The sequence below is a fragment of the Jaculus jaculus genome, chromosome 12 (genome assembly GCF_020740685.1).
Source record: "Jaculus jaculus isolate mJacJac1 chromosome 12, mJacJac1.mat.Y.cur, whole genome shotgun sequence".
NCBI classification, from domain to species: domain Eukaryota; kingdom Metazoa; phylum Chordata; class Mammalia; order Rodentia; family Dipodidae; genus Jaculus; species Jaculus jaculus.
In genome coordinates, this window is record NC_059113.1 from 45455668 (window position 1) to 45468733 (window position 13066).

The 13066-nt window shown below is 38.2% G+C and overlaps 1 protein-coding gene across 4 annotated transcripts in view; it reads right to left on the reverse strand.

Annotated features, from left to right (window-relative positions):
• Csmd1 (CUB and Sushi multiple domains 1) overlaps positions 1–13066 on the reverse strand; it is a 1843561-nt gene that overhangs the window by 1586244 nt on the left and 244251 nt on the right. The gene's annotated exons all lie outside the window — the stretch shown is intronic.

Below are 13066 nucleotides of genomic sequence, written 5' to 3' on the forward strand. Positions count from 1 at the left end.
CCATCAGGTAAAATGTTTCTGGTACACTGAAGAAGATAATTTTGAAGAAATAAACCTCTCAATGGATTCTGTATACCTCAGCACATTTCAACCAAATCTTTCAAAATATCTTTCCTGGGCTGAGGAAATGATTTGACATATACAACTCCAACTGTAATCAACACATAAAGCCTTGGGATGATGTTCCCAGCATACTGTACAAGTTCATAGAGATCTGCTACTTTTCTTCCTTTAGCAAATACATCTGTCAGGTAGACCCCCCAAGTAGTGCAGTTCATCAGAAATAGCCATATAAAGTTCACAGTAGCTCTTTGGTGATAACATAGGTGTCCGGAGTTCACCAAGCATATTAGAAGTACGTTTCAGAGCATCCATCAACTTGTTAATGTCCAGGGATGTAAAGCTTGATATGAATCCCATTGCAAATTCTTTTTGAAAAGCAGGCATCTCTTCATCTGGAATGACTGGACCTTCATGGCCTGTATGGCTTCATCCAAGAACTTTTCCTTCTCATCCTGAAGTGACTGCTGTGTTGTAGACATAGCGACTCCCCAGAGCCTGCAGCAAGCAGCAACTCCCATGCTAAATTTTAAAACCAACCCCAGACAAACCATTATTGTCTACTTTCTCTGTGCTAGATAGAAATGCATATGACTGAAGAGTGAGATTGCATGTGCACTTATGTCACTTAAGTAGGCACTGGCTTATGAAACTTTGCCTTTTAAAGATAGAAAAAAGAATAATAGCAAAATAGGTATAAGGAAAGTCCCAATTTATTTAACCTTGTGAATGTGTGAGTGTTTTCTCCATTATTGGTAGCAAACAATCAAACACAAAGCAAGAGATAATAATTACAAGTGAATTTTCCCTATGTTTGCAAGGCTGGACCTATACATCTCTCTCTCTTCTCTCTCTCTCTCTCTCTCTCTCTCTCTCTCTCTCTCTCTCTCTCTCTATATATATATATATATATATATATATATATATATATATATATATATATAAAATTAATGCAATATTGTCCCCTCACCCCATCTTGCAATACCCTAGGGACCCTCCTCAAAGGGGTCATGGTAATCTCTGGGGTCAAGAAGGCCTCATTCATTCCCTATGGGATTGCAGGGGACTGACCCTCTGGGTATTCCTACCCACTTTGCCTCTGTTTTATGTTTTAATGGGAATCTATTTTAGTGGGAAAATACATTATATTTTATAAGGTAATAATGTAGGAAAGGTGTGTGTGTTATTATATAAAGTTACTGTAATAGTAACATTTCCATAGATCTTAATTCAGAACATATATGATTTCCTCCTGTCTGTCATCCCTGAATCTGCATGTTCAGCCCATACCTACTCCTTTAACTTCCTTGAAATTATTTTCCCTGTATCTCATTATCTCCTAGATACCGGAGCAGAGTGATGGCTATTCTGCTTACTGGGCATATTTCTATAATTTATCATAAATCTTATATTAGTTTGGGAGCATTTTTCATGAGTATGTTTTTTCAAGGACAAATCAAGCTTTAAGAGTTGCTGACCAGTATAGTCTTGGCTTCTGTGCTCAAGAAAGGCAGCAGGCAGAATGAGGTGGAGGATGAAATGTTCTTTGGAAACAGAAAGTGAATACACTGGGATGTAGGGCTTAGTATTTTGTCTTTGAGGACATGCTTCCTCTGGAAAGCATGCATGGTTGTCTCTGCAGGATGTGGTCCCATCAGCTGGGGGAAGATGCTGGCCAGGAGCATGCTGAGGAGGATACTCAAGTGACTGTCACACAGACTGTACATGCCATGGTTCCTAGGAAAGTCATCAGTATTCATGCTAGGAATAGTTTACTCAAAATCTTTTGAGAACAGGAACACACATTTGCTTCTCAAATGAGACATTTTAGAATAAAAGATTAAAATGAGGAGACTCTACCTGTGGGGAATTGTGATCACAGGTCCAGGTAAGGAGGAATTCTAGTCATCTCTGATAGTCTGGGTACTTTGGAGTTCATATTCTCCTTCTGGTACTGTGACTACATGTCTTAGGCAGGTGCTCTTCAAACTAAGCTCCAACAAGTTATATATGGAAGTATGGGGTATGGCTTTTGTGTTAGGTTACTGTGAAAACAACGCTGCCAAGAGAAATATATCAGTATTTATACAATTAGTGCTTAGCATTCTGCCATTTCACTTAGAATTTCCCTATGTTCACTAAAATAAAAAAGGCAAAGAAGTTAAGGATAAGACTAGATACTTTTAAACTCATGTCACATGACAGCTGCTACTATGACAGAGGTCATAGTGGGGCCTTCTTCTAGAAGAACAGCTCTGTCCTCAAAGGTATAAGCAAACTGGAAACCTGGAAACTAGGGCCTGTGGCACACAGCTCTGGATGGCCTGGGCAGCTGCAGAGGCCGCATAGAAGGTACAGCCTCAGACGGGCTTCCAGAAGGAAAGGTGACAGTTGACCACAGTGGGGTTCCAATGTCTTTTTGCTTTGCTTAGGGCAAGATAGTTCCTTCTTCTCTGACCTCCTACTTCCCTTTGACAGTTGTGGCTTTACAAAACTTGCATTTCTATTTTTTTTTTTTTACTATCATCGCTCCAATGCAATTAAATCATTTTAGACTCCATGTATCATTGAGAACATGTAATATTTAGATCTTTGTGACAGTCTTATTTTACTCAACTTAATATCCCCCATGGTCACCAATATGGCTACAAATGCTCTGTGTGTGTGTGCATGTGTATTGCTATAGATCTGTCACATTTTCATACAATGATCAATGGACCCCCAGGTAAATCTCATACCTTGAGAGTTGGGTACTTCCTCAGCATATTAGTTTCACGTGTTTTGGATATATCCCCACTCTTAGCATTTCTGGATCACACAGGACTTCTATTTTTAATGTGTTGAAGAGCTTCCATCTGTCTGTATAGTTATTGCAATGTGACATTTCTACTAACAATATGAAAAGGTTTCCTTTTCTTACTAGCAATCACTATCTTTTATCATTTTTTTAATATCATTTTAACAAGTGTTGTTTTTATATCTGTGCCCTTGAGATGGATAGAAATATTATTTTCAATATCTCATGCCTGTTTCACAATTTATGACTATCTTTCTCAAGAAACAGTTGCCTTCCCAGAGAAGAACACTCTTTAAAGTAGACATTCCCTGGCTCCCAGTTGTTATGAAGGGCAAGAGGTGGGCCAGTTAGCAACCCCTGAGTCTATAGTTATAGAGACATCATTGAAAAGCTTTGGGATACCTCAATATCCTGGACACTACCCAGCAGCCAACCTCTGTTCTGAGGCTCTTACTAGGTTTTTAAAAACCTTCCTACCTTTTGTCCAGTGGATTTAAAGTAAAAATCCCCTGTAATAATTTGTCATCTAAAGTTTCCCTAACCTATCTAGCTTGTTCAATATAACTTCTCTTTGACATGGGTGCAATGGCTATTGACTCAGACTGCAAGACATGTGTAGGCAGCTGGAACTTTCTAGATACCTTAGTGCCCTCAGCATGGCTGAATGGTGAACTGCACAGACTTTTTCATCTAGTCATGAAGCCACAATGATACTATTCAAAGTATCTTTCATCTTATTTTCTAAAGGATGGGTATCTTCTGGTATTTCTTAGAGGAAAGTCACAGTCTGTCTGCAAGTGTCAGTTATGGATGCTGGGATCAGGGAGGAACAAAAAGTCCACTGAGTGGTCCAGAAAAAACAATAAAATTGATGGTAGGAAACTAAAGCTTTGAGCAGGTGACTAATTAAAACTGACAGGAAGGGGGCAATCTTAAATGATGGAAATAAGATTTAATCACTCTCACTACATATAGAATTTGACAATATCATTATGTATTATTAGGTATTACAACAACTATATGGTATTTGGACAGGCAGCTGATAAATGTCTCTGGAGTGAAGCACTTAAGGCCTAAGAACAAGTCAGTATCTGGGAATGAGGTCTCTATCAGTCAAAATCTAAAGAAGCTGTGTCAACAGCTATAAAAGGTGCTCCATTGGTCAATATCTATAGAAGGGGTTCTGTTGGTAAATATCTGTGCAAGGGGCTGGGTTTAGAATATAGAAATCAAGATATAACTGCAAAGGGAAAAAGTCAAAATTAGGACATCTGCATAGAAAATATAGGTCATGGTTTAGGGCAATAAAATGTATAATTCCAAATTATTGAGAGAGAAAGAGAGAGAGAATGTAATTGAGAAGGTGTAGACATTATGAAAACTATATGGAAGTGATAGGAACATTTCAAATGGAAATTTCCAGCAACACAAAAACACCCTTAAATGAGGTAGTCATATATGATTATATAAAATATATAATTCTTAAAACAAAAGGCATAAATCACCAGGTTAATATATAAATATATGTGGGGACAAGTATTCAGTGATATAAGGAAAGCTAATTCATACGATATCCCTAAAATTTTTTCCAAGTGATTATACAAATGCAAAGGTATTTCAGTATTCTTAATAATACAAAAGGCATTGTTTCTCTTTTTCAGATAGATGCAGATCCTATGGAGAGAGCTGCCCCAACATACCTCAAAAGGGGCCCAACTGACACTAAGGACAATTGGTGAAACAAGCAAGGGTGATATTTTCCTGTGAACTGGATACCAGCACAAAGGGGAAGGAGACCAACTCAGAGAAAAATCAACTCCTACCAAATCAGAGAGCCAGAGCCTCAGAGGCCCCCAACACCTCAGCACTGAAGCAGATCAAAAATGAACCCAACATGGCTCAGGGAAATTTTGCGGAAGAGGGGGTGGAAAGAATGTCAGAGTCACATGTTGGGTCATGATTTGTAGAGACATTTAGCATACCAATAACTGGGGACTAACTCCACAATGCACGACCCATTTACATCAACAAGGAGGGTCTAATGGGAGGGGGTAGATCATAGATGAGCCTAAACAATGGTACCAAACTGCCTGTATTTGATGAAAAAAAAAACTAATAAATCAAATTTAAAAAAAAAGGCATTGCAATTTTAAGAGAGAAATTAAAAAAAGAAAAGACAGATATAGCAACACTGAACAACATGTATTCAAAAGTCCAAAACTTAAGAACAGCTCAGAGACATGGGAAGGTGCTGGTATGCAATAAACGGGATGACGGTATGCAACATGAAAGAAAATATTAATGCAAGCTTGAAGACACTAGTGTACGAGCTATAGCATGACACTTGTAGGAAAGTAATTGTACAAAAGCTACAGAAAATACACATGTGCATGTCATAGGAAGGGCCTGGTATGAAAACTACAGTGAGATATAGCTGAAAATGTTTTTAATGAGGAGACACTTTATTTTATTTTATTTTATTTTTTATAAGAAGAAATATGTGGTGGCCTGCAAACATCCAAAATAATTTGTAGAAAAATATTATTTTTAAAGTAGTGGAAGCTCTCAGACATGAATATTGATGGGATGTCATGCTGCTAAAAGCCTCATTAGCAGAATTTCAGAACTAGGAACAGAAAATGGATTCGTAATTGTTTTGTCGGCTTAGGAGTCTTTACAACCACTCTATGTCCCAAATACCGCAAGTATTGTGAAATGACGTAACAAGACCCTGCCTGGTGTTTGTGCTGGTTATCCTTGGCTTTCTTCTCCAGTCCACTTCCCATCTTCTATACCTGCACATAAGCAGACATATCAGCTTCAGATATCCAGATGGATTCTCCAGGTTAATAAGATCAGAGGTCAGGGAGTGCATTCCAAGACTTTGTGGTTTTTTTGTGTGTTTTTGTGTTTTTTTGTTTTTCCTCAAAGCCATCATTGGCAATGATCTGTTTCTACAATGAAATTCCTAGGTCCTTCTGGGTGTTCTTCAAGGTGGTCACATGGGGTGACAAATTTTCTAGAATATAGTGATCCTATAGTCTACCAGTACCGGCTGACAACTTCTTCTGACATTATGGTCCTGGGGCACCTGTTATGCCCAGTTACTTATCAAACACTGTCCACAACATTGAAGATGCTTCCATTGGTGAACCCTGCCAAGTAACACATGCACAAGGAACACAGCTTCCCTGACACACAGTCTGTGAATCTAGACCAACTTAGTCTATGAAGAACACATCTTTAACAGACTACTAAATGATGGGCCATCATAAATCAGCAAGAAAAGAAAAAAGTACAGTATTTCTTGAAAGACTTTGTCACTTTTTAAACAAATAGTTTTAAGCTTTGATCTGGATATTCCCTTTCTTGCAATATGCTCTAAGCTATGAAAAAAATAAAAAGTGTTAGGGTAGAAGTGTGGATCACTGGCAAGCCACATGCCTAGATGCTGGGCTGGTGGGCTGTTGTTCAACATGGCAAAATAAATAACAACAGTAGATAACATGCAAAGAGTTATGTCAGGTGTTCTTTTCCACATTGTAGGCTTTAATCTATATAAATAATTCCTTCATAAAACATTGCTTTGTTAGATCCTTATGCATATAACTTCTAAAAATGACAGATATACTATTTTTCCTATACCTTTATAAACAGAGTTTCACTGTGTAGCACAGGCTAGAATTGGACTTGAGGCCCTCCTGCCTCAACTGCCTAAGAACTGGGATTATACGCATAAAACACATGTCTACTACACACACTAGACACACAGGCACTACAGTGAAATTTCACTACATTGAATGTTTTTTTAGCTTAAGAGAAAAGTTGTAAAGAATTTATTCTTTACACACAGCACACTGGAACAAGTAATGAGTAATCTTTAACATAGTTGCATTTCTCTATGAGTTGCATGGCATTAAGCATTGAGGGATTTTTAAATATAAAGCTTATCCTTTTAGATTTTATGCAATCAATTTAAGATGAAAAAGGGGAATTAAAAATTATTAACCTTAGCTTTAAATTGTATTCGCTGAAAACATGGTGAGACAAGTTTTCATGTGGAAGTAGTTTTTTAAAGAAGCTTTTTTGATCAAGCTTTACCTACCTGAGGCAGGGGATGGCATGGAAACCTCAATTATAGAGTCCCATAACTTCCTTGGGTGCCATCCCCTTAGGAGCTTTGAAGCCTCAGAATTTTCCAGACCATTCATCAAAGTGTTTAGGCCAGTGATCATGGATAGAGTCGTCCCAGTTCTCAGTGCACAGATCTCTGGCCAGGCTGAGAAGGAGAGGTTCTGGAAGGGAATTTAAAGGACCAAGGAAAGACTTCTAGCAGGTGGCAAAATGAAGTGGCCTCCTGAGATAGTGAATAGCTCCTAGAAATGACCCTTAAGTGGAATCATGGTGACTGCATGCCATCTTAAATCTCTCCACTGTGAGGTTTAAATGCAGCCAACTCTAGTGAGAACCCAGATTCTCTCGAAGAAGGAAGTCACACTTCCTGTTGCCAATGTTTGACACTCACCTTTGACAAATATATAAAAATTAAAAGAAATAAAAATGAAGGGAATCACCTAAACATTGATAGTGAAGTCAGGTGGGGTTATGGAAAGGGCATCCGTTGCTCACATGCTGTGCTTCTTACCTAAAATAAATCTGCCTCAGAGAGCCAGGGCACCTTTCCTGTTTCTGACCATCTTTTTGCCAGACCTAAATGAAGCTTGAGGACTGAGGCAATGCTGGGCATCATTTCATTCATCTTCAATTTTAAAATAAAGTGTGAAGATACCCAGATGGGAAGGATAGGCCAGAGAGAGGCAATCTGTAAACACCACCATAGCCTGAGCCGACTCAGGGCACATTATAAGACATTGCTTGCTCCCCTGGGCCCCACTGTAGCCCTCTGGCCACACTTAATGCATTTGAGCAGATCTAATGGGTCAAGGATGAATCCTTAATACAATTATGAGGAAGTGCAGTTGCTAGGTTAGGAAGATATCATTCCCTCTAATTCACCTCTTTCCCTGTCTCAATTGTTTCAGTTCCTCAGACACTATCTTTTCCTGTGTCCATGGCACATATGATCCAGCCAACCCTGACCTGTTTCATGTCCCCAGGTATCTTTCCAGTCCCTATCCTTCCCATGTGAGTTCTCCTGTGGTTGCAACCACCCCACAGTAATCCTACAAACACACAAAATCTGCTGTCTCAGTAGTATGCATAACAGTGTGCTGTATTCCAATATAGCTGGGAGAAAGGGGATAGAATGTTTTCACCCTAAAGAAAAGCTCCTTGAGTGCTGGAGAGATGGCTTAGTGGTTAAGTGCTTGCCTGTGAAGCCTAAGGACCCCGGTTCGAGGCTCAATTCTCCAGGATCCACGTTAGCCAGATGCACAAGGGATCTGGAGTTCATTTGCAGTGGCTGGAGGCCCTGGCATGCCCATTCTCTCTCTCTCTCTGTCTGTCGCTGTCAAATAAATAAATAAAAATAAAAAAAGAAAAGCTCCTTGAAAGATAGATGCACTTATCTTGATTTTTACATTACTTGTGCATATGTAGATGAAATATATCAAACAAAAAAAATTAAAACACAAGAAGAGGAAAACTGTGAGATTTTTTTAAAAAGTGAGAAAAACTTATAAATCCCAGGGACAAGATAGGAGAATAATAGAATTACTCTCTTTTCTAGGACAGCACAGAAACCAACCCTGCTTTCTGATAATATAGTACACATGGCCATGCATGAGGGCAAATGCAGGACAGCTTTCCCACCACTCAGGTTGTCTGTATGCCATGTCTTCTGCATCCATTGTGTCGGTGACTGAAGAAACCACCACTATTTTGGTCCTTGGGTAAAAACACATCATTGACCATCAAATGTTTTCAAAGTGGATGAATACTCAAGGAATATTTAAGTAGCTTGGGTAAAAGTGCTCATGTTCATAGAGGTGATGAGGAGCTCCTCCACTGGTAATTGGCCAGGAGGAATTCCCTTTTCCCATACTTGCCATTGGACAAGGAACTCCCAGTGAAAGCAAATATCAGAAACAAAATGGTAAAGGAAAATATTTAGTAAGGAAGGGGCATTTGGTGAATTTCCCAGCGAGTTTATCATTTTAAAACATAGCTGATAAAGGATTCAAAATTGGTATTGTTCACCTTAATGTTCACTGACCTCTGGCCAGAGTCCTGAGGTGGGTTTCTTACATTCTTGAAGCTGTGCAATGCCATCTCGACTTTCTAACATCTTCTCTCATTTTGAAACTAATTGTCCAAAGCAAAGTTGCACATTGGAAAACCCTTCTATTGTCATAATATCCATGCTCCTCATATAAGGAGCTGTGATTTCATAGGGGTGATTTGAACTGCCTTTGCTCCTTGAAAAATATAGCATACTTTTATATATAAAATAAAATATGACATAAATGTGTCTTCAACCCTCAGAAGTGATTTCAACCCTTAGAAAGGCAAAATCAAATGATCTTGGATCTGGCTTATGCTATAAATCCCATTTTCAGGATCCTTTCTCTTTAGTGAATAGTCTATGGTCACCAAAAGTCACTCCATTTTCACCCATGCCAGTCCTAATTCAAAGGAAAGCATATAAATTATGATTTAGAGAAAGTACTTTCTTAGTGTTATTTTTTTAAAGCACATCTACACAATGTGTGTCTGTCTATAAATAGTCCTTCATTTGAGCTGAAAGTTAACATACATTAAACTAATTCAGGTTCAAAATAAGAATTATCTTTTTTTAAATGTTTTGGTTTTTGGAGGTAGGGTCTTACTCTAGCTCAGGTTGACATGGAATTCAGTATATAGTATCAGGTTGTCCTTAAACTGACAGTGATCCTTCTGCCTCTGCCTCCTGAGTGCTAAGATTAAATGTATGTACCACCACACCCAGCTTGATTTTTGATTTTTGATTTAAAGTTATGGTTTATAATTTATTAAGGATGTTCCCAAAGAAAACATCATTAGTTTTTAACTCTTTTGTATGCAATGAAGGGTTCATAAAAGAAAACCATAAAATACAAACTAGCACCATTTCACTTACTACTGACAATGAGTAACTTGTTCAGCATAGTCATGCCACATTATATATCTATATTTATTTAACTCCTATTCCCTACTGTATTGTTGGGATGTTCTTTGGAGCAGGTATTTTTAGTCCTGTAAATTTAACCTAAAGGGTTTTATGTAGACATTTTCTACTATGATACTCTGTGAATATAGTTGTTGCAGTTTCATTTGGAGGATTAAATAACAGTTTTGTGTTAAGTGCTTAGGAAAATGCTTGTTCCATGCTTGTGGTCCATACATGAAGCTGGCATTCGCATAGCACAAGCCCTTATGAGCATTCAATATGTCAAGTCTTTTACACACACACACACACACACACACACACACACACACACACACACATATATATGTGGGTTATGAGAGACACAGTCCTCACCTACAGGAAAAACATATTCCAAGTCAGCAAAAGAGTTACTGGGCAGATTCTGAGGAGATTTAAAACTCATTAAAGTAGAAAATCTAAGACTACAGAGAGCTCAACATTCAAGGAGTCTTAAGCTCAGAGAGTATTTCAGAAGAGAGAGTAAAACTAAGGTTAGAAACATGGGGTAGGAAGGTGTATTGCCCCCCACCACCAGAGACAGGTACATTAATGACTCCACAGTTAACAACAATAACCCTACTGAGGAGAGCTCTCAGGACAAAAGGGGTTAGAGAGAGGGAACATAAGAGTATAACCCAATAGGAATAGGACCAATTTGCAATATGTTCATGTAATAAAATTTGAAATACAATACAAAATATAATGAGTAACTGGATGGGATCAATCTTAAGCTTATCTTGAAACGATAAGAAACTTTCTTTTACATTTTTATCAAAGTAAATAATTCATTTCCACTAAATTCAGACTATATCTATCTTAGTGATTTAAAACACATTTTCTAAATTTCTAGGGATATAAGCTTTCTAGTTCTTGAAACTGGAAAACACACAGAACAAAGCAATCAACTTAGGCTCACACCATGGGGTACCTAGAGATTAAAAAATAATGCAGATCGATTGGTTTTGATGCAAGCAATTTAAGAAAACACATCACTAATGTTTCTATGCATTCACAAGAGGGATTACGAACAACACACTGTTCTCAGGGTAACTTGGATTTATTTTATAAGTGTAAGAAGGAAGGAACTGCTCATTAGTTTATGTTACCAATGGGGCTGGGGGTGGGGAGATTGGAATGAAAAGTAGAAATAAGATTGGAGGGAAATAAGAGAAGATGGTAAAGGGAGACAATTACAAACACATTTACTAATGGAAAGATATCCCAGCAATTTGTTCAGGTGCCATGTTAACGTGACTACTTTGGGAAATACACAGAAATTTTATTTTTTTTCAGAATTTCTTTCTGTTTCCAAGATATTTGTTTCCAGGAAGTCTGATCAAGCTTTATGATATATGAAACCTTCTGACAAGTACAGATATCAGCTCATTATCAAATCCTGTGTGAGCAATCTTTCCCTGTGTGGACTTGTCTCAAAGGTAAGCTCTGAAAATATAAGGATGTGAGTAATTAAAAGCAGGAGAAATGAGGAAATTAATCCTACTTCCTGGTAAGTCCCCATGGGGTAATTCTTTATCTGTAGGAAAGTAGTATTGAATAGAATAGAAAACAAGCTTCTAATGGAGTAGCTCAAATAGTTATCAAAATAAATACTGGAATGTAGCTCAGAAATAGACATGACTGTCATGATGCTTATCTACTGTTCTCTCTTATGATACACACACACACACACACACACACATAGTCTTTATACTACATAGCAACATAATGTGCTTTGACTATTCTAAATCACAAACCATTTATTTTTTCCAATCTGTAGTCATCTCACAATGATCTACATTGATAAATACTTTCTTACTATTAAGCCCTTGGCCATCATAACCAGGTTGCCTAGAGAGCTGAGGAGTTACTAACATTCTTTTGGATCTCTGGATTATCCCTCTGATCCACTTATCTGTTCATATCATTTAACCTTCCCCTCCCACTTGGGCTAGCTTTGAAGTGGAGATGAAAATTCCAAACCAAAGCAGAAGTGTTACGCTCGGTTTAGTTGGTTTAGTTACTTTTCCTGTTGCTTTGAGGAAATGACTAACAAAAGCAATGCAAGGAGAAAAGGTCTTGCTCTGACAGTTCCATGGGGTACAGCCTATCCTGGTGGGAGAGGCATGGCAGCAGGGACAGGTGGCTGGATAGTCACATTTAAACCACAATCAGGAAAAGAGGAAATGGGGCCAGGACTTTAAGCCCGAATGCCAGTGACCTAGTTCTTCCAGCAAGACTCCACCCCTATAAGGGCCCACAACCTTCCCAAACAGGACCACCAGCTGAGGGCCAAGTGATCAATCACTGGAGTCTATGGGGGATCTTTCCTATTCAAACCACAATATATACCTTAATCCTTAGGAAGAAAATCCAAATCAGCTACTTAAAATAAAATATTATTTTGTGCAGAGTTAGCAAAACTGAGCTAATAATGGATGATATTATGAGTTTTCCAGATGTCAGACCCTATTACATTATGTTAAGTGCAGAATGGTTTTAGAGTACCTTCCAGATAGAAGAAAGCCATAAAAAGAGGAAAATCCAAAAATAAGCTCATTCTAGAATGTTCCACAAATGATGTCCTATACATTGCTATGGAATTTAATGACTGATGAGGATGAATATGAGATAGCTACTAGACTCAATGCACCCATCTTAAAATACAAAAAAGTACTTTGTGTCTTACATTTTAACTACAAAAGTACAACATTATTATAGGCTGATGGAAAATATAGACCATGCTCAAGAAAAGTAAGTCTATCATTGCAGAGAACACAGCGTCACAAGTACTATTCTCCTTGCTAGATGGACAACCTGCTGCAGGAGGAGGGTAGCAGACTGGATTGTCACTCAAAACTTCTTATGCAGAAATGCATGAGAAGCAGAGACTTCAACACTAAGACTGCTAATATCCCTTCCAAAGCACAGGGTACACCATGAAGAGCACAGAAAGATTGCAACAGACAAAGAGTAGGAACAATATCCTGAGTCATGCCCTCCTTTCACCACAGAGACTAACCAAGGCCTTCATTATCCCACAGTGAATGTGAATAACCCCACTGAGGAGGGACCTCAATGGAACA